This window comes from Panthera pardus, unplaced genomic scaffold, assembly GCF_024362965.1.
Source record: "Panthera pardus isolate Hobbes unplaced genomic scaffold, ASM2436296v1 HiC_scaffold_17, whole genome shotgun sequence".
Lineage (NCBI taxonomy): Eukaryota > Metazoa > Chordata > Mammalia > Carnivora > Felidae > Panthera > Panthera pardus.
This window is the reverse complement of record NW_026526732.1, coordinates 76,831,564-76,852,838: the sequence shown is the minus strand read 5'-3', so window position 1 is coordinate 76,852,838 and position 21,275 is coordinate 76,831,564. Positions and strand designations below refer to the sequence as shown.

Here is a 21,275-nt window from a genome sequence, read left to right as displayed (position 1 = left end):
AGGAATAATAAGCCAAAGTCACCTTTCTTGTAATTTAGATATATTTTAGTCTTTATGAATCAATCTACTGTAACAAAACTGTCCCTGGAGTGCTGTCATATTTTCTGCTTGCCCAGCACCTTCTGAACACCCTTGAAATGTTTGAGGAATTTCTTTCTTTATTGGTCCTACTCTCCTAGGTCAGAGGCAGAAAACTGGTTTCCCCCACCTTCCATGAAGCCAGGGCAGCATTGTGGGACCAGACTCCAAACGGATGCCCTGCTCAGCACTTAGCTTTCAAAGTAAGTAACTTGGAAGATGAAATATGGAGAATCCTGCGGTGACCATGGAGGGAAGTGTCAGACTTTCTGAGGGCAGCAGGGTAGGGTCACCTGGAAAAGTGACATAGTGACATTTTCCCCAAAACAACCTAGGTGGCACACTGTGCTCTTCCTGGCTGCACATGTAACTAACTACCAGATAAATTCTGCTTTGCTCAAACCAGCCAGGGTGGAGTCTGTTGTTTCAAAGAAACAACCAAAAATTAGGAATGGTGACAAATGCAACCTCTAAAATATAAGGAATAACAGTAGATGCCCCACAGAATTACAAAAACATTAGATAACTAGTACTTGACTGGTAGGTCCTTTTTTCCTACTAAGTAGAGACTAAATTCCCATTACAAGTGGGGGAAACTTTTCCCAGATCACACACAACTTGCAAGTACATGGTACAACTGATATCCAAATCTACATATTTCTGGCTCCAGAGTGTGAAATCTTAAAACTGACATGGACTTCTCCCCTGACACAACCCAACAGGGGATATAAAACAAAGATCTAATGACACTGCAAAAACACTTCCTGAAGAGGAAAATCCCAGTTGCTTTTACCCAAGCCCTTTTTCAGGATGATTTTCAGTTCACTTTACTGTGGCTTCTAAACTGAAACACAGAAATGGAATGGAATCCACGTGAAAAGTGAGTAAGAATGCAAAATTTGGTCAGATGTTAAAAACGGATCCTGGGAATCACACATAGGAATGACTTTCTTTTTAAAGTCAATTCCTATCATTCACTAAAAACAAAACAAGACTACAAACCTCTCAGGGACATCTGAGAACATTATTAATGATGTTACATGTATCATAAAAAGCAGAGGAACAGGAAATAATATGAATTTTTAAAAATACGGTTCAACTATATCCTGATTTCTGTAATCAGCTCTATATTGCAAATTGCCACTTCATCATGATAAATTTGCAAATGTATTGGGAAGCTTAAAAAGATCTTTCAACACCTGTTTTAGGGAGACCAACCACCTTATATTAGCCCCTCTACACATTTAGAAAACAAGATTCATTTACCAAGTCTGCTTAAATCTTAAAACATGAATGCATTCAGTGATAATTTTATTTTGCAGAGTAGAAAAAAGCACAAGGGAGCTTCTAAATGTTGGCTCTCATTATACTTCCAATTATTTCAATTATTTCAGATTATGCATAAGGCAATTTCCCCTTTGACAAAATGCTGGATAAAGATATCCAAGGGAATCTAAATAGCAGCAGTCTTTGTACATATGGTAAATTATGTTCTTGGGGGGAACAAAAAGCTGTAAGTTAGGTGATGTAATATGAACTTGCTTTTCTTATGGAAACACTATTGCAACAAAGCCTTGCATATTTAAACCTAGTCCAAATTTTATATATAATGACTATAAACATCTCATTTAATCAACTGTTCTGCATTATTTCAAACATAATTCCAAAAAACCAAAATGGCAACCAAAATAATAAAACTATGTCTACTATGGTTCCTGCTTGATTTTATGATAAAATCAGAGGAAAGGGGAGCCTTTATGATAAAATCAGAGGAAAGGGGAGTGGCTCAGTCAGTTAAGTGTCTGACTTTGGCTCAGGTCATGATCCCACGGTTCATGGGTTCGAGCCCGGCATCAGGCTCTGTGCTGACAGCTCAGAGCCTGGAGCCTGTTTCAGATTCTGTCTCCCTCTCTCTCTGCCCCTCCCCTGCTCATGCTCGCTCTCTCTCTCTCTCTCTCTCTCTCTCTCTGAAAAATAAAATAAAAACATAAAAATCAGAGTATGAAGAAATGGCATAATCAGAACCACAGAAATAACAAATCTTTCTTTAGGTAAATATAAGATGTCCATTTAGCCTACAAAGGATTTCTTACTTCATAGGAATGAGTGGCTTTTCAATAGCCATGTTTGTCCTGCATGACCTTGGGCCCTATTCACATCTGATAGAGATAAACTCTCATAAAATGGAACTGTCTGTCTCATTATGGAACTAAGACTTTTGGGAAAAAAGGGTCACTTAACTGCTTTTTGAGAAAATATCATTTTTACTAAGCTCTTTTATAATTAAAGACTTAGATACGGGCTTTCTAAAACAGAATATTTCCAATTTTCTTTAAATTTTTTTTTTTTTAGTTCTAAATGTTTATTTATTTTGAGAGGGAGACAGAGAACATGAGCAAGGGAAGGTCAAAGACAGAGAGAGATAAAGAGAGACAGAGAGTGGGGCGCCTGGGTGGCGCAGTCGGTTAAGCGTCCGACTTCAGCCAGGTCACGATCTCGCGGTCCGTGAGTTCGAGCCCCGCATGGGGCTCTGGGCTGATGGCTCGGAGCCTGGAGCCTGTTTCCGATTCTGTGTCTCCCTCTCTCTCTGCCCCTCCCCCGTTCATGCTCTGTCTCTCTCTGTCCCCCCCCAAAAAAAAAAAGTTGAAAAAAAAAATTAATAAAAAAAAAAAAAAAAGAGAGAGAGAGACAGAGAGAGAATGAATCCCAAGAAGACTCCGTGCAGAGCTGGACATGGGGCTGGATCCCATGAACCATGAGATCATGACCTGAGTCGCAATGAAGAGTCGATGCTTAACCAACTAAGCCACTCAGGCGCCCCACCAATCTTCTTAAGATTCCAGCTCCTCAACACCACTAACTAGTCTTTGAACACTGACAGTATCTCAAGTGTTTCAACACTAGAATCTTTAAAAAGATGAAGATAACAACATTTACTTCTTCAGAATTTTCCATCCATCCTTCCAACCCTCAGAATGTGAATTCACACCACCAACAAGCCTCAAGGCTTTGAAATAAATGGGAGCCAAACTGAAAGACAATTAATTATGGTGTATATATGAAAAGTTTCCAACTCTATGTCAAGTCTTACATGTTATCTTACATATTATGGTAATAAAGTAAACTACACTCAGTCTGATGCCTTCTTGATTTGTATCCAGCTCCCTCCTGGCCCCAACTGTCAAATGGAGTCCGGCCATCCTCTAACACCTCTCTTCTCTAATTGGCACCCAGTATGTTCCCTTTTTTAAGGCTCTAAGGATAAGCTTTGGTCTAGTCTCCCATCTTGTGTAGAACATGTTTATTTTATTTTTTTGGTTTGCCATGTAATATTTTTAAACTATTTTATTTTGAAATAATTTTAGAGAAAAGTTGTCCCCAAAAAGTACAGAGCATACCCATGTGCACCTTACCCAGCTTCTCCTAATATTAACATCTTATATAACCACAGAAAAATCATCAAAACCAGGAAATTAATAGTCGTGCAATATGATTAAGTAAACTACAGATCTTATTCAAATTTCACCAGTTTTCACTATCATTTTTCATTTGTTATATTTACATCCTGAATCAGTTTGGGGTTTATTGTTATGTACAGTGTGACATACGGATCTTTTTCCAAATAGCTACCTGATTGTTCACAGCAGCATTATTCAGAAAAGTCAAAAAATAGAAACAACCAAATATCCATTAACTGATAAATGGATAAATAAAATCTGATATATCCATACAATGGATTATTATCCAGCAACAAAGAAGAATGAAGCACTGACAGATGTTACAACGTGGATAAACCATGAAAACTATGCTAATTCAAGCCAGTTATAAAAGACCAGTCATCATTTTTTAAAAACTCTGTAATTTCAATTTGTATGTCCCCTTTCACCTAGGAGTTGTTTAGTAAGAGAATTTAATTAATATCTAGGTATAAAGGTGTTTCCCTTTATTGTTTTTGTTGGTAAACTCTGGCTTTTAGCATTAAGGAGTGTCCTTGGTCATGTTTAATGCTCTGTGGCTTAAATCCTATGTTGCCTGATACCAGAATCACTAACGTTCCTTTTTGTTTCCATTTATACAATACAAACTTTTGTCCATCCTTTGTTTTTAGAATATGTGAATCACTGTTTTAGCTAGGTATCTGATATAGAATATATACTTGGGTTTTACATTATAAGCCAAATTGTAAATATTTTTCTTTTAATAGGTAAATTAAACCCATTCACATTTATCGTTAGGACTGATATGTCAAGCCACACATCTAATATGGTATTTTATAACTGAGAATTTACAAAAAATAATCCTGTTTCTTCCCCTACCAGAGGCATATATTGATTTTTAGAAGAGTTTCTTACTTTTCTTCTAGTGGCCCCTTTATGCACTTTTAAATGTCCCTTAACTATTCACCATTTGGCTTATTAGGTTTTTCTTTGGCTGATGGTATTCTTTACCACTCGCTTATTGTTTATACACTGTGATTTTTTTCCCCCAATTTTCATCTTTCTCTATCTCTTCCCCTCCCAGTTTTTAGTTACATTATTTCAACTTCATCACAGTATACAACATTTGTGTATTCGTCTTATGCCATCATGCCCATCCCTGTTCTGGTCTTCCATGAACACCTATGTACATGTAAAGGCCACAACTGATGTTAGTCCTATGCTGATGTTTTCTCAGTCATTATTTGGGAATCTTGGGGTTGGGGGTCAACACACATTTTATGTAAAAAATCAGAAAGTAAATACTTAGGTTTTGTAGGCCTTATTGCAATTACTCAACTCTGTCACAGTGTAGCAGAAAAGCAGTCACAGATGATATGTAAACAAGTAACTGTGGCTATGTTACAGTAAAACTTTACTTACAAAACAGATGGCAGGCCATGGTTTGCTGACGCCTGCTCTAGTACATCCTTTAAGAAAGACTGGTAAATGCAGGATTCCCTAAATTTTTGTATGGCCAAAACTGGTTCAGTTTTGCTTTGATATTTAAAAGACAGCTTAGCTGGATATAAAATCCTTGATTCACACTTTCTTTCCTTGAGAGTTTTTGGGGGTTTTTTTGAATATGTAAATCACTGTTTCAGCTAGGTATCTGATACAGAATATATACTTGGGTTTTACATTATAAGCCAAATTGTAAATATTTTTCTTTTAATAGGTAAATTAAGCCCATTCACATTTATTGTTAGCATTGATATGTTTAGTCACACGTCTATCATGGTATTTTATAACCAAGAATTTACAAAACATAATCCTGCTTCTTTCCCTACAAGAGGCATATATTGATATTTACATATCAATCACTGTTGTCTTGATTTGTAGGTTTTTAAGTCTCATGCTAGTCTAATTATTTTGCCTTTCTAAATTATTTGATATTTTGGCTTAGAGCACTTGAGTATTTTATCTTTATCTCTGAAATCTACGAGTTTTAGTCAGATATGTTTTAGACTTGGTCAGTCTGCATTAATTTTCCCAAGTACCCAACGAACTCCCTCAATGTGTAGATTCAGGTCTTTTCTATTTCTTTATTTTTATTTATTTAAAAAAATTTTTTTAAGATGCTTATTTATTTTTGAGAGAGAGAGAGAGAGAGAGAGAGAGAAAGAAAGTGAGCATGAGTGGGGTGGGGGCAGAAAGAGAGGGAGCCTGAAGCAGGCTCCAGGCTCTGAGCTGTCAGCACAGAGTCCAATGCAGGGCTCAAACCCATGAACTGCGAGATCATGACCTGAGCTGAAGTCGAACGCTCAACCCACTGAGCCACCCAGGCATCCCTATAATTTATTTTTAAAGTATAGTTTTAAATATTATCTCAGTATCATTATTTTGTTTCCCTTTTTTTCCCTTAGGGACTCTGAAAACAAATTTTTAAGTGATCCTTTCTTTACTTAACTTTCATTCCCATTCCTCTTAGACCTGAAGGGTTGCAGAATAAGAAAATCCAAAATAGGCTACTTTAACATAAAGATTATTTTGAGTTAAAGTACTTGAAAAACAGCAATCACACACACAAGAAAAACACATTGACTTCCTTCTTTTTTCTTAAACGCAGGATATGAAATTCCCATATGCAAATTGTCCTTCCTAAACCAGAAGGAAAACAGCATTCCAAGGACCATAAGTTGAGACAAAAAGTTTTTACACAAACAGACTTTGTTAAAATAATTCTTACCTTCCTTTTGCCTCCTCACATAGCTTGCCTTTCCCCAATTGCTTCTCTGTGCAACCTATTAATTATATAAAATCTTTGATTCACAGTTTCTTTCCAAGCTAATGGGTTTTGCCATTTCTTTGGTCCTTCACTCCTATGAGGGCTTCTGTGTCATACAAAACTTACATAAATTTGTAGGCCTTTCTCCTGTTAATCTGTCTTATGTCAGTTTCTCAGAGCCTGCCAAAAAAAAACCTAAGAGGGCAGAGGTAAAAATCTGCCTCCCTTTCAGACCCTTCTTTCTTTCTTCCTTTATGTCATTTTCATTTTCCTGGTTATTTTCTATCTTCAAACCCTTTATTAAATTTTCATTAGTGTCTATTTTCAATTGGGCAATTTAAAACTTATTCTTCATTCCTGAGACCATCTTCTCTTCCTTACATTTCCTGAGTTCAATCAACTCCTTTTCTATTTATCCTGGTTCTTGTCCATTTTGCATTTCTGACTCAGAGTGGTTTTTCATATCTCAAATGCTTGATGTCCTTAATTCTGTCTAGAGTGTGAACTTAAACACTTTTCTTTTGCTTCATGGTCATTTTGCAGGGAAGGTCTTTCCTGAATTGATGGTTAAGACTGTGTTTCATGATTTTTTGCAAAATTTCTCTATTTTTTTTTCATTTTTATGATATTGGAGTATTTCTTTTTTTAATCCCTATTTTTAAAAAAGTCTGGGATTTTTCCGTCAGCCTAGCAAAGCCCAGGTACTTGAGTGGGTTTTTTCTGTCAGTGTGTTTCTTTTGGTGGTGGGAAAGGACTTGTCAGACCTCTGATTATGTGATTTTCTTTGTCTTACAGAACCCTAAATCCCCCCTACCTTCAACCCGATTTTCTTCTTTTCTCCATCTAATTGCTAAAAAGCCCTTTCTTTTTCTTTGCCTTTTTTCCTCTCCTCCAGAGGAAAGACTGCCCCAGTAAGTAATGCTTACCCTTTTAAATTGTGCTTGTGCCTTGTGGGGTGCCTGGACGGCTCTGCTGCTTAGGATTCTCTCTCTCCCCCTCTCTCTGTCCCTCCCCCCCTTCCCCTTTCTCTGCTGGAGACTGCAAATGCTCTCACGCTCTCTCTTGCTCTCTCAAAATAAATAACGATAAAAAATAAAATAAAATAAATTATGCTTGCCCCCTATACACTGTGTCTGTCTTTTCAAATGTTATACCTTGTCCTATATGTCACCTGGCCCTTTCAATCACATATACTTTAAAATCTCTTCCCTATAATCCAAGCTCTGATCTGCTTACACATTTTTCCAGCATTTATTTTAGGCTGGATTTAACTTTTCTAGTGGCCATTCAAAATCACCCTCAGGCACCTTTGCTAGCCTCTCTCTTCTGTCTTCTTTGCAGTTTTTCTTGTTCTGCTTTTGCTCACAAAAACCCTTATGACAGAGTGGAGGTGGGAAGAAAGTATAAGGAATTAGACTTGTTGATGTTTTTTTCTATTTACTCACAGTTAGTTTGCACTTTTGGCCTTGTCTCTCTCCAAGTATTTGCGCAGAACTTTTATAATTGGGAAATTGTTTCGTATTGTTTTCAGTTTTTGAGCCTGATTATTATATAGCTACCGCCATTTTGTGCTATCTGGAAATGCGTATGGAACGTTTTTTTGACTCTCCAGAGGAAGAACAAAGAGTGAGATACAAGTTTTTCAATTTAAAAAAATATCCTGTTTAAGGAGAAAAGCAGGGGTCCAGCCGACTTTTGCCAAGAATGTGGCAACAGAAGAAGAAAATGTTTAGTTCTGTGTATCCAGAGTCAAACTCAGACTGTGATTTCTCTTACTGATTCTCAACACCGTTTTTGGAGGTTTTTTTGGGGGGGGGGGGGCGGGGTGCACAGGACAGAGAAGGATGATACAAAGTGGTTTATAAAACTGATAAAAAGCATCATCTCCACAGTGAGACTCTCCAAGCCTTTGATGTTATGAAATGAAAGTAATAATCAACTGAAAGACATAATGTAATAAACCCTCTGTTTATATCCAGAGCAAGTTTAGTTTAAATGGATTTTTAAAAGCACCTAAACACTATACAGCAAGGTACACTCGAGACACCATTATCGGGTTGAAAAGAAACAATAGAGTCAAGAAAAACTGAAAATGCAGTGAATGGTTGAGCTAGCTCTACTGTCATTAAACACAATTTCCTTTCTATTTCACACAACTCTAAAAGTAAAAACAAAGCCACAATCCATTTGCTTCTAGAAACTACTCTGCAATTTGTGCCCTGAACTGCTGACATTTAGCAGACAACTAAAAATCTGGGGATGTATAATTCTATTATGACCTAATGCATTTCCTTTTCTCATCATGCCACCTACCCATCCTCAACAAATTTGACTTCAAAGATAGAGAGCAGTGGTAAAATGTGATACCACTTACATTAATTATAAAAATGGCCACACCTTGCCTTTATTATTTACAAAGTCCTTCCAGACAGTAAAGGTAGGTATTATTCCCCTTCTACAGGTATGAAAACTAAGGTTAAGTCCTAGAAAGCCAAAGATGACACTAAAATTCTAAAACACATGAGAAATTGAACCCTAAATCATACTGCTACAAAATTAACAACTAGAAGATTAAGCAGCTGCACACAAAATTAAAAAAACAGAACAAATGAAAAAAGACTTAAAAGCATGCTGATTTCAAATTCTCATAAAGGTGTTTTTTTTTTAATGTTTATTTTCCAGAGACAGAGCATGAGTGAGGGAGGGGCAGAGAGAGAGGGAGACACAGAATCCAAAGCAGGCTCCAGGCTCTGAGTTGTCAGCACAGAGCCGTCGCGGGACTTGAACCCACAAACCATGAGCCCATGGCCCATGGGCCCATGAGCCCATGACCTGAGCTGAAGTCAGACACTGAACCAACTGAGCCACCCACGTGTCCCCCCTTTTTTTCTCAGAAAGGTTTTTGAAACTTTGTATCTCGGAAATAAAAAATATATATCCATTGAAAAAAACCTCAATAATGGGGATAAACACCAGAATGGGTGAAATGGAAAACAGTACTGAGGGCTTTATCTTGAATTCAGGTATATATATGAAAGAACATTTAAGCGTCAAAGGAGAAAAGCTTAAAAGATTCTAATATATGTCTCATAGGAGGTAAATAGAAGGAAATGGGAGGGGAGGGATAATGGAGATTTACTACATAATAGTTAACAACGTTCCAGAACCAATTAAAGACAGGAGTCCTCAGATAAAGTGGTCTCAGAGTATTAAGTAGAAAAAATTGTTTTAAATCCACACCTGGACATCACTATACAACTACAGTACACCAAGCACAAAGATAAAATCTTACAGACTGGTAGGGAAAAAAGCATGGGTTATCTTCAGAGTAATACCAAATAATCTTACAACAGCTGTCTTATCAACAGAAATAGATGGCAGAAAGCAATAAGTGATAGATCTTCACTGAAAAGGAGTACAGAATTCTATACCTAGCTTAGTCATCATTCAAGACTGTGAACAAAATAGAGACATTTTAGACCTAGACTAAGAGAGTGTGCTATTCATAGACTTAATGAAAGGAATACTAAAGGATATGGGATGCAGGAGAAAAACAAAAAGCATGCCAACTGTTATGTAGGTATGTAATGAATATTAAAATATTTAAAATTAGTAATTTATTTGTTTTTAAGTGAAACACATAAAAACAGTAGAGAATAAATGGGGAAGATGTGGGGTCAGGGGAAAATGTGCTAAATAGAGAGTTAAGGAACTTGATGGGGAAAACACAGAGTAGAAGGATCCTGAGCTCACCTCATCCCATGGATGCACTGAGGTAAGTACATCTATTATAACTAATTCTGCAAACAAAGACTGGCAGAAAAGACTTTCCACAGCTAGTCACAGAGAGAAGGCCACAGAGAAAAGGGTATCAGGGGTAGAGACACAGTTGGGAACCAATTCCCCGGATGACTACCCAAAATCTGGAGGGATATCACAAGCATGGAGAGGTGGGGATCAGACCCCACATTGGGCACTCCTGCCCTGGGGATCTGCACCAGTAAGATAAGTCCCCATAATATCTGGCTTTGAAAACTAGTGGGACTTAACTCCAGAAGGTGGCATGAAATCCAGTCCCCACCCTTAAAAAGCCCATGCTAAATAACTCGGCCTGTGACATAGCACAGAAGTAGCAGTCTGAAAAGTACCTGGGGTATAGGTGAATGAGATTTATTGACTAATTTTACATCTGTGCAGGAGGGGCAGGGATCTGTAGGAGATTTCTTCAGGAACAAAAGTGCTGGGAGGAGCCATTTTCTTGCACTCCCCCAGCCTACATAGCCAGATGTTTGCAGAAGCCAGTTCTAACTCTCCATCTACCGTGCTAGCACCAAATGCCCCACCTGGCATTCCTCAGCAGACCCACCTCCAAAGTGACTCCTGCAGCAGGGGAGATAACCTCACACACCATCATGCCCACAGTTCCAGCAGCTGGGCCTTCGAGCTGGCTATGCAAGGAGTAAGTCCTGCCTTCTATATACCTGCCGCTGTGGCAGAGAGGTTAATTGCAGATAGCCAGGATGAGTACTGGACCCACCCACCAACAAGCCCTTGCTGTTGCAGCCACACTTCTCAGCAGTGCAGGGAATAAACCATGCCTAGTGTGCCCACAACAGATGTATTAGTTCATTGCAGCCGGCTGGGCTGAAGGCAACTGCAGCTATGCTACAACAGGTGGGCATACACACCCCACAAAGGGAAGCATTAGAGCATTTGGTTCTGATGACCAGCAGGGACTACGCTACAGGACCTCCTCTACACAAGGCCACTACTTTCAAAATCAGGAGATGTAACTTACTTACCTAGACTACAGAAACAAATGCAGAGAGTGAGACAAAATAAGGAGACAGAGGAATATATTCCAGTGAAAGAGTAAGACAAAAATCACAGAAAACGAGCTAAGTGAAATGGAGATAAACAATATGCCTGATAAAGAGTTCAAAGTAATGATCATAAAGATACCAGAATTAAGAAAAGAATGGATGAACTCAGTAAGAACAACAAAGAGATAAAAAAAAATATATATATATATGTACATATATATATGTATATATGTATATATATATATATATATACATATATATATATATATGTAAAAAAAGAAACAGAGCTGAAGAATACAATACCTGAAGTGGAAAATACTCTAGCACAAATCAACAGCAGATTACAGGATGAAGAAAAATGGATCAATGACCCAGAAGACAGGGTAATGGAAAGCAACCAAGCTGCACAGTAAAAAGAAAAAATAATAATAAAAATTAAGGAGAGGTTAGGGGAACTCTGTGATGTCATCAAGTATAATAAAATTCACAATATAAAGAAGAAGGAAGAAAGTAATAAAGATCAGAATGGCAATATATAAAGTAGAGATGAAAAAAAAAAAACAATAGAAATGATTGATTAAACCAAAAGCTGGTTCTTTGAAAAGATAAACAAAATTGATTAACCTTTATCAGACTCATCAAGAAAAAATGAGACAAGTCAAATAAATAAAATCAGAAATCAAGGGGTAAAAATAACAATTGAAACCACAAAAATACAAAGAATTACAAGAGAATACAGTGAAAAATTATATGCCAAAAAACTGGACAACCTAGAAAATTTGTATAAACCTAGAAATATACAATCTTTCAAAACTGAATCAAGAAGAAATAGAAAATGTGGACACACTAATTACTAACAAAATTGAATTGGTAATCAAAAAACTCGCACCAAACAGAGGTCTAAGACAGATAGGTTATAGGTAAATTCTACCAAAAATCTGAATAAGAATTAATAGCTATTCTCAATTTATTCCAAAAAATACAAGAGGTAGGAAATTTTCCAAATTCATTCTACAAAGCGAACATTACCCTGATACCAAAACCAGACAAACACATTACAGAAAAAGAAAACTACAGGCCAACATCCCTAATGAATATACATTCAAAAACCCTCAACAAAATATTAGCAAACCAAATTCAACATATATTAAAAGGATCATTCGCCCAACCAAGTGGGATTTATTCCAGGGATGCAAGCATTATTCAATATTCATAAATCAATCAATATGATACATCACATTAACAAGAGAAAAAACAAAAATCTTATGATTACCTTAACAGATGCAGAAGAGCATCTGACAAAATATAATGTCCTTTTGTGATAAAAACTCTCAACAAAGTAGGTTTAAAGGGAATATACTTCAACATAATAAAGGCCATATATGAAACCCCCACAGGTAACATCATACTCAATGCCTATAAGATCAGGAAGAAGACAAAGATATCTACTCTTACCACTTTTATTTAACATAGTACTGGAAGTCACAGTCACAGCAATCAGACCATATTGGTAAGGAAGAAGTAAAACTTTTACCATTTGTAGAAGATATGATACAATACATAGAAAACCCTAAAGACTCCCACCAAAAAACTACTAGAACTGATAAGTGAGTTCAGTAAGGTCACAGGATACAAAATCAAAGTACAGAAATCCATTAAATTTCTATACACTAATAATGAAGCAGCAGAGGAAAAATTAAGAAAACAATAATACCATTTGCAGTTGCACCAAAGAGATTAAAATACTCAGGAATAAATTTTACAAAGAAGGTGAAAGATCCAATCTTTGAAAGCTATAAGGCAATATGAAAAAAAACCTGAAAATGGCACAAATGGAAAGATATTCCATGCTCATGGACTAAAAGAATTAATATTGTTAAAATGTCCACACTACAATCTAAAGCTTCAAACCAATCTAAAGATTCAATGCAACCCCTATCAAAATACCCATTGCATTTTTCACAGAACTAAAATAAATAATCCTAAAATTTGTATAGAACCACAAAAGACTGCAAATAGTCAAAGCTATCTTGAGAAAGAACAAAGCTGGAGGTGACACAACCCCAGATTTCAAGATATGCTACAAAGCTATAGTAATCAAAACAGTATGGTACTGGCACCAAAATAGACTCATGGATCAGTGAACCGGGATAGAAAGCCCAGATATAAACCCATGTGTAAATCGTCAATTAATCTATGGCAAAGGCAAAAGCATACAATGAAGAAAAGACAGGCTTTTCAATAAATGGAGTTGGAAAAACTGGACAGCTACATGCAAAAGAATGAAACTGGCCTACTTTTGTACATTTAAAACACAAACTCAAAATTTATTAAGACCTAAATGTGAGACCCGAACCCACAAAACTCCTAAAAGAACACATAGGTGGTAATCTCTTGGCAGTGGATAAGTCTCTCCAGGCAAGAGAAACAAAAGCAAAAATAAACTACTGGGACTACATCAAAATCAAAAGCTTTTGCACAGCAAAGAAAACTATCAACAAAACTGAAATGCAATCTACTGAATGGGAGAAGGTATTTGCAAACATATATCCAATAAAGAGTTAATATCCATAATATATAAAGAACTTAAAGAACTCAAAAACCCAGACAATCCATTTAAAAAATGTGCAGAGGACCTGAATAGATATTTTTCTGAAGACATACAGAGTCCAATAGACACATGCTCAACATCACTAATCATCAAAAAAATGGAAATCAAAACCACAGAGAGACATTACTTCACACCAGTCAGAACAGTTAATATCAAAAAGACAAGAAATAAAAAGAATTGGCAAGGATGTAGAGAAAAGGGAACCCTTGTGCACTGCTGGTGGGAATGTAAATTGGTGCAACCCCTGTGAAAAACAGTATGGAGGTTCTTCAAAAAATTAAAAATAGAAATACCATATGATCCAATAATTCCAATACTAGGTATTTACTGAAAGAAAAGAATACATTTATTTGAAAAGATATATGTACCCCTATATTTACTGTCATATTACAATAGCCAAGTTATGAAAGCAACCCAAGTGACCAATAGATGAGTGGATAAAGGAGATATGGTATACATGTACAATGGAATATTACTCAGCCAGAAAAAATGAGATCTATTTGCGACAACATGGATGGAATAGAGGGGACTATGTTAAGCAAAATAAGTCAGAGAAAGACAAAATACTGCCTGATTTCACCTATATGTGGAATCCCAAAAACAAAACAAAAATGGATTCTTAAAAGTCAGAAAACAAACTTGTGGTTGCCAGAGAGCAGATGGTTGTGGGGAGGAATGGGTGAAATAGGTGAAGGTGATTAAGAGGGACAAACTTCCGGTTACAAAACAAATGTTATAGGGATAAAAAGTACAGCATAAGGAACATAGTCAATAACAGTATAACACTGTATGGTGCCTACACTTAATCATAATGAGTGCTGAGTAATGTACAGAATTGCTGAATCACTACACTGTATACCTGAAACCAATATAACATTGTATGTCACCTATACTTCAATAATAAAAACATAGATAAAATACTGATAAAGTTCTTGCCTGTTTGAAAAACGTAAAGATACTGATTTCGTTTTTGCTAGAAAACTTTCTACTCTATGTATTTAAAAATTTTAAGAGCACTCATTAAAAAAAAACCCTTCATGCTACTGCTTCTAAGACAGCAGAGAATTTTCTTTAAAAGGATGAAAAAAATCAAGAAAACAGAGATTAAAAAATAAGAAAAAAGGAAGAAAAGTGTAACTACCAAAAAATACACACCCCTCTCATCACACTCACCTATACAAAGATGGTATACATAATTCCAACTATATTAGAAATCACAATCATGTAAGTAGATTTAACACACCTATTTAAAATACCGAGAACCATGTCTTCTGTTTGTAACGCTGATTTTTGCTAAAAACATTAGTATATTAGCAAGACCTGCTGAAAAGCAGCTGACAGTCCAAATGGACAATGTCTCAAATGTTTATTGCCTTTACACATGACATCCAAACTGAAGTTAAAAGATAAGGAAATAATAATTTAAGATCAGAAGCAAGAGAGTCAAAGACATTGGAAGTATGGACAAAGGTAGTTGTTTATAAAGAACTACACACGAGGGTGCCGGGTGGCTCAGTGGGTTAAGCATCCGACTCTTGATTTCAGCTCAGGTCATGATGTCATGGCTCATGGGATTAAATCCTCATAGGATTCTTTCTACCCCTCTCTCTCCACCCCTCCACGGCTTGTGCATGCGTGCACTCTCTCTCTGTCTCAAAATAAATAAATAAACATTAAAAAAACCTACATATGTACAACTCTAAAAAGAGAAGAAAAGGCACCAGTACCTAAACAATACTCAGCTAATTCTTTACTCTGGTTTAGTCTATGTTCCTTTATTATAGCTTCAGACAATGCACTAGACAGCCTTCTGTATACAACAGATAAATCCAACTGACCTCAATTGTTGAAAGCTAACAGATATTAACTGCATGAAGCCCAGGTTGAGGGTACAGACATCCCTTCCCTGCCATCCCAACATAATCATTCCTTTGCAACTATCATTCCCAACTTCTAAGCTAGTAAGAAGCAAACATGCTGATCTTTATCTTTAAGGGGAAGCCAGCCTTAAATTGGATGTCAGTCTTTCCTCTTCAGGTGAACTTAATTCAGAAGCTTTCACACTACTGTGAGTCCTTCAACTACTGAAATTTAGAATCAGTGGATTTTTGAGCTGGAAGAATGAGAAACCTGAGATCTAGGCAGGTAGGTGATTCATACCCCATCACACTGGTGCAGGTAGAGCAGCTGAGCAAAATGCAAACCCATCTCTTGCCTCCATGCCAGGGCTTTTCCCTACCATGTCACTTAGCAGGTCTAGAAGAGCAAAGATGGGGGGGCACCTGGGTGGCTCAGTAGGTTAAGCATCTGACTTTGGCTCAGGTCATATCTCATGGTTCGGGGGTTCAAGCCCCACATTGGGCTCTGTGATGACAGCTCAGAGCCCGGAGCCTGCTTTGGATTCTGTGTCTCCCTCTCTCTCTGCCCCTCCCCCACTCATGCTCGCGCTCTCTCTCTCTCTCTCTCTCTCTCAAAAATAAATAAACATTAACAAAAATTAAAAAATAGAAGAGCAAGGATGGAAAGGACAATAAAATAACTTCATTTTGTTTCTCACCATTCTTTTGGCCTAGTGCCCTAACACCTTTCCTGTTCTAAATCGTTTCACTTTGGTTAAGCTATTCGTCGTTTCTAGGAGGGCTCACGAGAGGTTCTCAATGGAGACTTAGAGCAGTTCCACCTTGCAATCCATCATTCCCTTAAAGGTTGGCATCATTCCCAGGCTGCTGTTTCCCCCTCCAGCTAGCAAAGCTCCTGTGAACAACACAGTAGCTTCCTCTATGGGATAAGCATGTTCAGTCATTTCCATCTTGATGCTACTTTATTTCTAAAAGCAGACATATTTCTTTAGCCTCCTTTCCAAGGAAGGAAGACCCACCACCAGGAAGCCACTTGACTGAACACAGTCGTGCTAAATGTGTGAGAAAGAGCCAAGTCCTCTTGTTACTACAGCTCCAGGCAAGAGGAAAGGCCCACATTTTCGAAAAGTTTCTTGGAATAAGCAATCATTTATAATTTATTTATTTACAAATAAATGCAAATGTAAAACCACTGGAAAATTCCTAAGTCACAAATGTTTCAATGTGGACCAGGATCCAGAGTTGGAAACAAGAGGCAAACTTGAAAGTACTAGAAGCCTGAGGGAGAGTAGAGAAGGAAAAGGAAAGCAGAGAAGTCAAGCTTGGGCTGTCCAGAGAATATCCCAACTTTCTTCCTCTTCCTTTTCTCTAACGGTCCATCTGCCAGGGTCTTCTCATGAAGGAGTGATCTGGGTCTCTCAGGCTGGAAGAGCCGAGGGCCACACAGCTCTCTACTCCCATCATTCCTGACCCTTCTTTGTAGCTACTAGGAAGGTCTTGTGATATGGATTCCATTCTCTTGGAGAGAAAAAGATAAAAACACATAATGTGGCTTCATCTATACTTTTCTTCAGTTACACACTTTCAAGATGTTCAGGAGAAATAAGAACCTAGTCCCTTTAAGGAACAAAGTTATACTATTCAGCCTTGGTGGATAAATTATGAATAGCTGGGAGCAGACAAAATGATTCTGTGTGCACGTACTTTAAAGAAACTTTATAATCTAACCCAATCCCCTCAATGTACAGATAAAGAAACTGGGACCCGTACATGTTACCTAACTAGACCAGGTTCGCAAGTCCAGTTGGTGGCAGATCTAAGACTACACTACACCTTGAGTGTCCTACCAGACTAGACTTGCCTTGAGAAGGAGAGAGGAGTCAAGAGGTTGCACATCCCCGAAGGAAGGAAGAAACTCAGAGACTGTGAGATACTGGGATGTTAGGTGTGCATAACTGAGTGGCAGCAAGATGACTTGGAGAGGTAACTAACACCTGGATTTTACAAAGCACCTGACTGTAAAAGGGAGGGGTCATGGTAGAAGAAAACAAGTAAAAGAAAAAATATAAACACCATGACAATGCTTCAGGTTACTTCAAAAGTCAGGGATTGTGTTAAGTGCAGGTGAATAATGAAAAGTGATGAGGAAAATAATTAACCTGAGTTCATGAACCAGGTGTTCATTATAATTAAAAGATTTTTTCCCTTTACATTTATTGCGAGTATATTCTGTTATCATACAAGTGTTTCATACCTTGGTCCTGGAACAGCTTTATTAGAAACACTTTGGCTTTTTGTTACAATGCAGATTCCTGGGCTCTCCTCCAGAGTTACTGACCAGAGACCTGAATTTCAAACAAGCTTCCCATGGATCCTGACATGTAAGAATCAATACAGCCATAATCCCATCATTGCAGAATTAGACAGACCCTGTTTGTCTTCCAGTCTTCCTCACTAGGATTTCAGAGTTAGAAATGCAGAGAGAGTGAGTGCCCTCAAATCACAAAGGTTGCTGAGAGCCTACCAGGCTGTGCCATCAGGCCTTCTATCCCCACCATGTCTAGAAGGACAGATGGGCTGAAATGGACTAGGATGTAGTTGGTTTAATTATAAGATTCTATCTTTTTAGGCTAAAAGTGCAAATACGTATCATTTGCTGCCATGAGTATGCACTTCCTTTAGAGTCGGGGCAGGGGGTGGGGAAGTTAATATATTAAAACAGCAAACAAAACAAGAGACATAATTATTATTTTTTATTTCTTTTTAATGTTTATTTTTTGGGGGGGGGGAGAGACAGAGCCTGAGTGGGGGAGGGGCAGAGAGCGAGGGAGACACAGAATCCAAAGTAGGCTCATGAACTCATGAACCATGAGATCATGACCTGAGCCAAAGTCAGACGCTTAACCAACTGAGCCGCCCAGGCACCCCAAGAGACATAATTATTGACTTTCTGGGCTATACCCCATTCCTGCTTCTCTCAATAAGGACAAAGCCAGCCCAGTCAAGCTCTCCTACCAAGTAGCAGCTCCTCAGAGTACAGGCCAGTGCCATGCACAGCCTGGGAACTATCCTGCTCTGTCTATAACCCTAATTCCTAGGTAGGGATAGAAATTCCTGAGAAGAGGGATGTGTGGCGGGGAACATGCGCGGGGTGAGTGGCTTCTAGCTGGCTCTCCGCCTGGCCGCATCCTCCAAGCTCTCTCTAGAGTAGGGCAGAATGACAGTTGGATGTGAAAGGAGGCAGAGGAAGCGAGAATCCATACTAGAGAACCGTATTAAACTAAGGATACCTACTCATTTTCCCAAACCAAGAACGCCCTGCAGGGCAAAAAGGGATGAAGAAGGCAACATCCTTTTCACACCCAAATTGCTGAAGCCAACGCTCAGAAATCTGTTTAGAGGAGAGACTGAAAATGGAGCAGTAATCACTACTTCTGAGACTGGATTCCCTAAATATAATGAGTAGCACTCAACTCCTGATTATCTCTGCCCACCAAGGACAAAGGAATTAGCAGGAAAAAAACAAAAAGGCTGACACTTCTCAGGAGTTGAGTGTGCCAACACTACTCTCTTAATTCTCTGGAATGCACACAAGGATTACCATGAGAGCTGAGCACAAATTCTGGCAAGTGTCTGCCCATCTTGATGCAGGTCTATCTGCCTCCTGTTACATCTGCAGCAACCCTTGGACATCTGCCGTGGCTCACAGCCTCCCACCTTATCCATGCTCACCTAATAACAGGACTTTTTATACAAAAGTCCCCCAAGGTCCTTTCACAGTCTCCAGGAAGACTGTCTTCATGCCAGAAGATTAAGCAAAGGAAAGAGAATACTGCCAGAATCTCATTCTCCATTCCAATGAGGCCAGTTTTATACTAAAATATATTTGTACTTGTGTATGTATGTGTGCACATGCGTTCTCAAAGCATACATAAAAAACACTAACAAGAATTACTCTGCAATGCCAATATTGGTTATTCCTAGTGATTTTAATTTTCCTTGTACTTTTCCGTTTTTTATCATGAAAGTGGTAATTTTTATCATGAAAGTGATGATCTTTTAATAATCATTTTGTAAAATGTTACTTTAAAAGGCAGAGATGAACATGGCATGTAATAGATAAGGCCATCTATGTTGTGTGCTGCCTAAAAGTAGATGAAAAAAAGAAACTTCACTTTCTCTTCTCTGTAGCCCTTTGTTGCTAATCATCTGTAAAGTTCTCAGGCCTTTGCCTAACGATTTCTTAGATCCCCTATAGATTACATACTACTGTACCATAAGTGCTTTTTACCTGAGATGCCAACAAATGGCCAAATGATTAAACCAAATTTTCACATGTTATTTTCCTTTCTTCTTCTCTCATGACAGAGATATTAGCAGGTGGTGGGAAAGTGGCTGGATGGGAGAATTATTTGTAAAATTATTAATTTCTGAACAATTGAGAAGTTGAATATATGGTTTTTATATCATGGAAATGATGAAATTCAACTATCAGTGGATTTCTTAAAAATCAAGTAACATAAATGAGAATTTCCTGCTCTAAACAGTATAGAGGGCCCTTATTCGAGATGCTTCATCTAGTTTACCCTTCCCCAGTGAATACTGTATGATTTCAAATCCTTCTAGAGCTGAGAAAATATCCCTGACCAACCCTAACTATCAGATGGTAATAGATAAGGCCTATAAAGCTTTTCTGTTTCTTCCTCTCTACATATTTTCACTATGTAATTCAACCACACAACATACACATAAAACTCTAATCTGATGAGGCTCAACTTTTTTGCCAGGACCCATAATGCTTGAGAATGTTACACTGCTCCCACATTTGAAGGCTGTGGTTCTCTAAAGGATGATATTAATAATAATAATAATAATAATAAAAAGGATAATGTCTGTGAAAACATTTACAGTAACTGTAGAACACAGCTATCAACCTGTGGGAAACAAAAAAGCTTTAATTTGGGTGCTCTATGCCCTTAGAAATGCCATCTGCACAGCTGGGAAGGCCTGGAGTAGCTGATGGAGCTGGAGTTAATGAGGTAAGGTATGGGAAAGAACAAAAAAGGTTTCCTCAGCTCAGGGCTCAAGGCAGTGGATCACTCCTTATCTCTCAGCTGAGTATAAGTTTCCAAGGAAGACTCATCTTGAGAATTCTCAGTGGGAGGGAGTCAAGCCAGAAGTTAAGGGAGAGAGATAGTTTAGCCAGATGGCTCAGTCTATTAACGGAGCCCTCCGCCATGTTACTACTTAGTTACTCCATGTCTCTAAACGTGGAAATGGAAGCATGTGTAAGTTGGGAAAACAATGCTCAGCTGGGGGCCTTTGGGGCCTCTGGCCTGATTAAGTATACAACAAGAACACCAAAGTCAGATCTGGTTTCTGATACAATGTTTGGATTTTATTCTCATTGCAAGAGGAAGGTCACAGAAGAATTTCATTCCCAGCTTAAAATTCTTCTAAGTCCATTCTTCTTCTTGGGGCACAACAACTATCGTATGCGCTTAGCAATCCATCAGTGATTCTCAACCAAATCCTGCATTCTGTTTGCTTATAATCACACTATGGATATTAAGATATGCTGGTAACACAGAAGTTAAAATTATAACAAAACCACCAAAAGATATCCCTATTGGCTACACTGTAATTTAAGAAGTTAGAATTTCATATATGTAAATAGCTCTAATTAATAAGATAAACCTT

At 37.9% G+C, this 21,275-nt stretch overlaps 1 protein-coding gene across 4 annotated transcripts in view; it reads right to left on the bottom strand.

Annotated features, from left to right (window-relative positions):
• Nucleotides 1-21,275, bottom strand: part of UBE3D (ubiquitin protein ligase E3D) — a 157,281-nt gene that overhangs the window by 41,065 nt on the left and 94,941 nt on the right. The gene's annotated exons all lie outside the window — the stretch shown is intronic.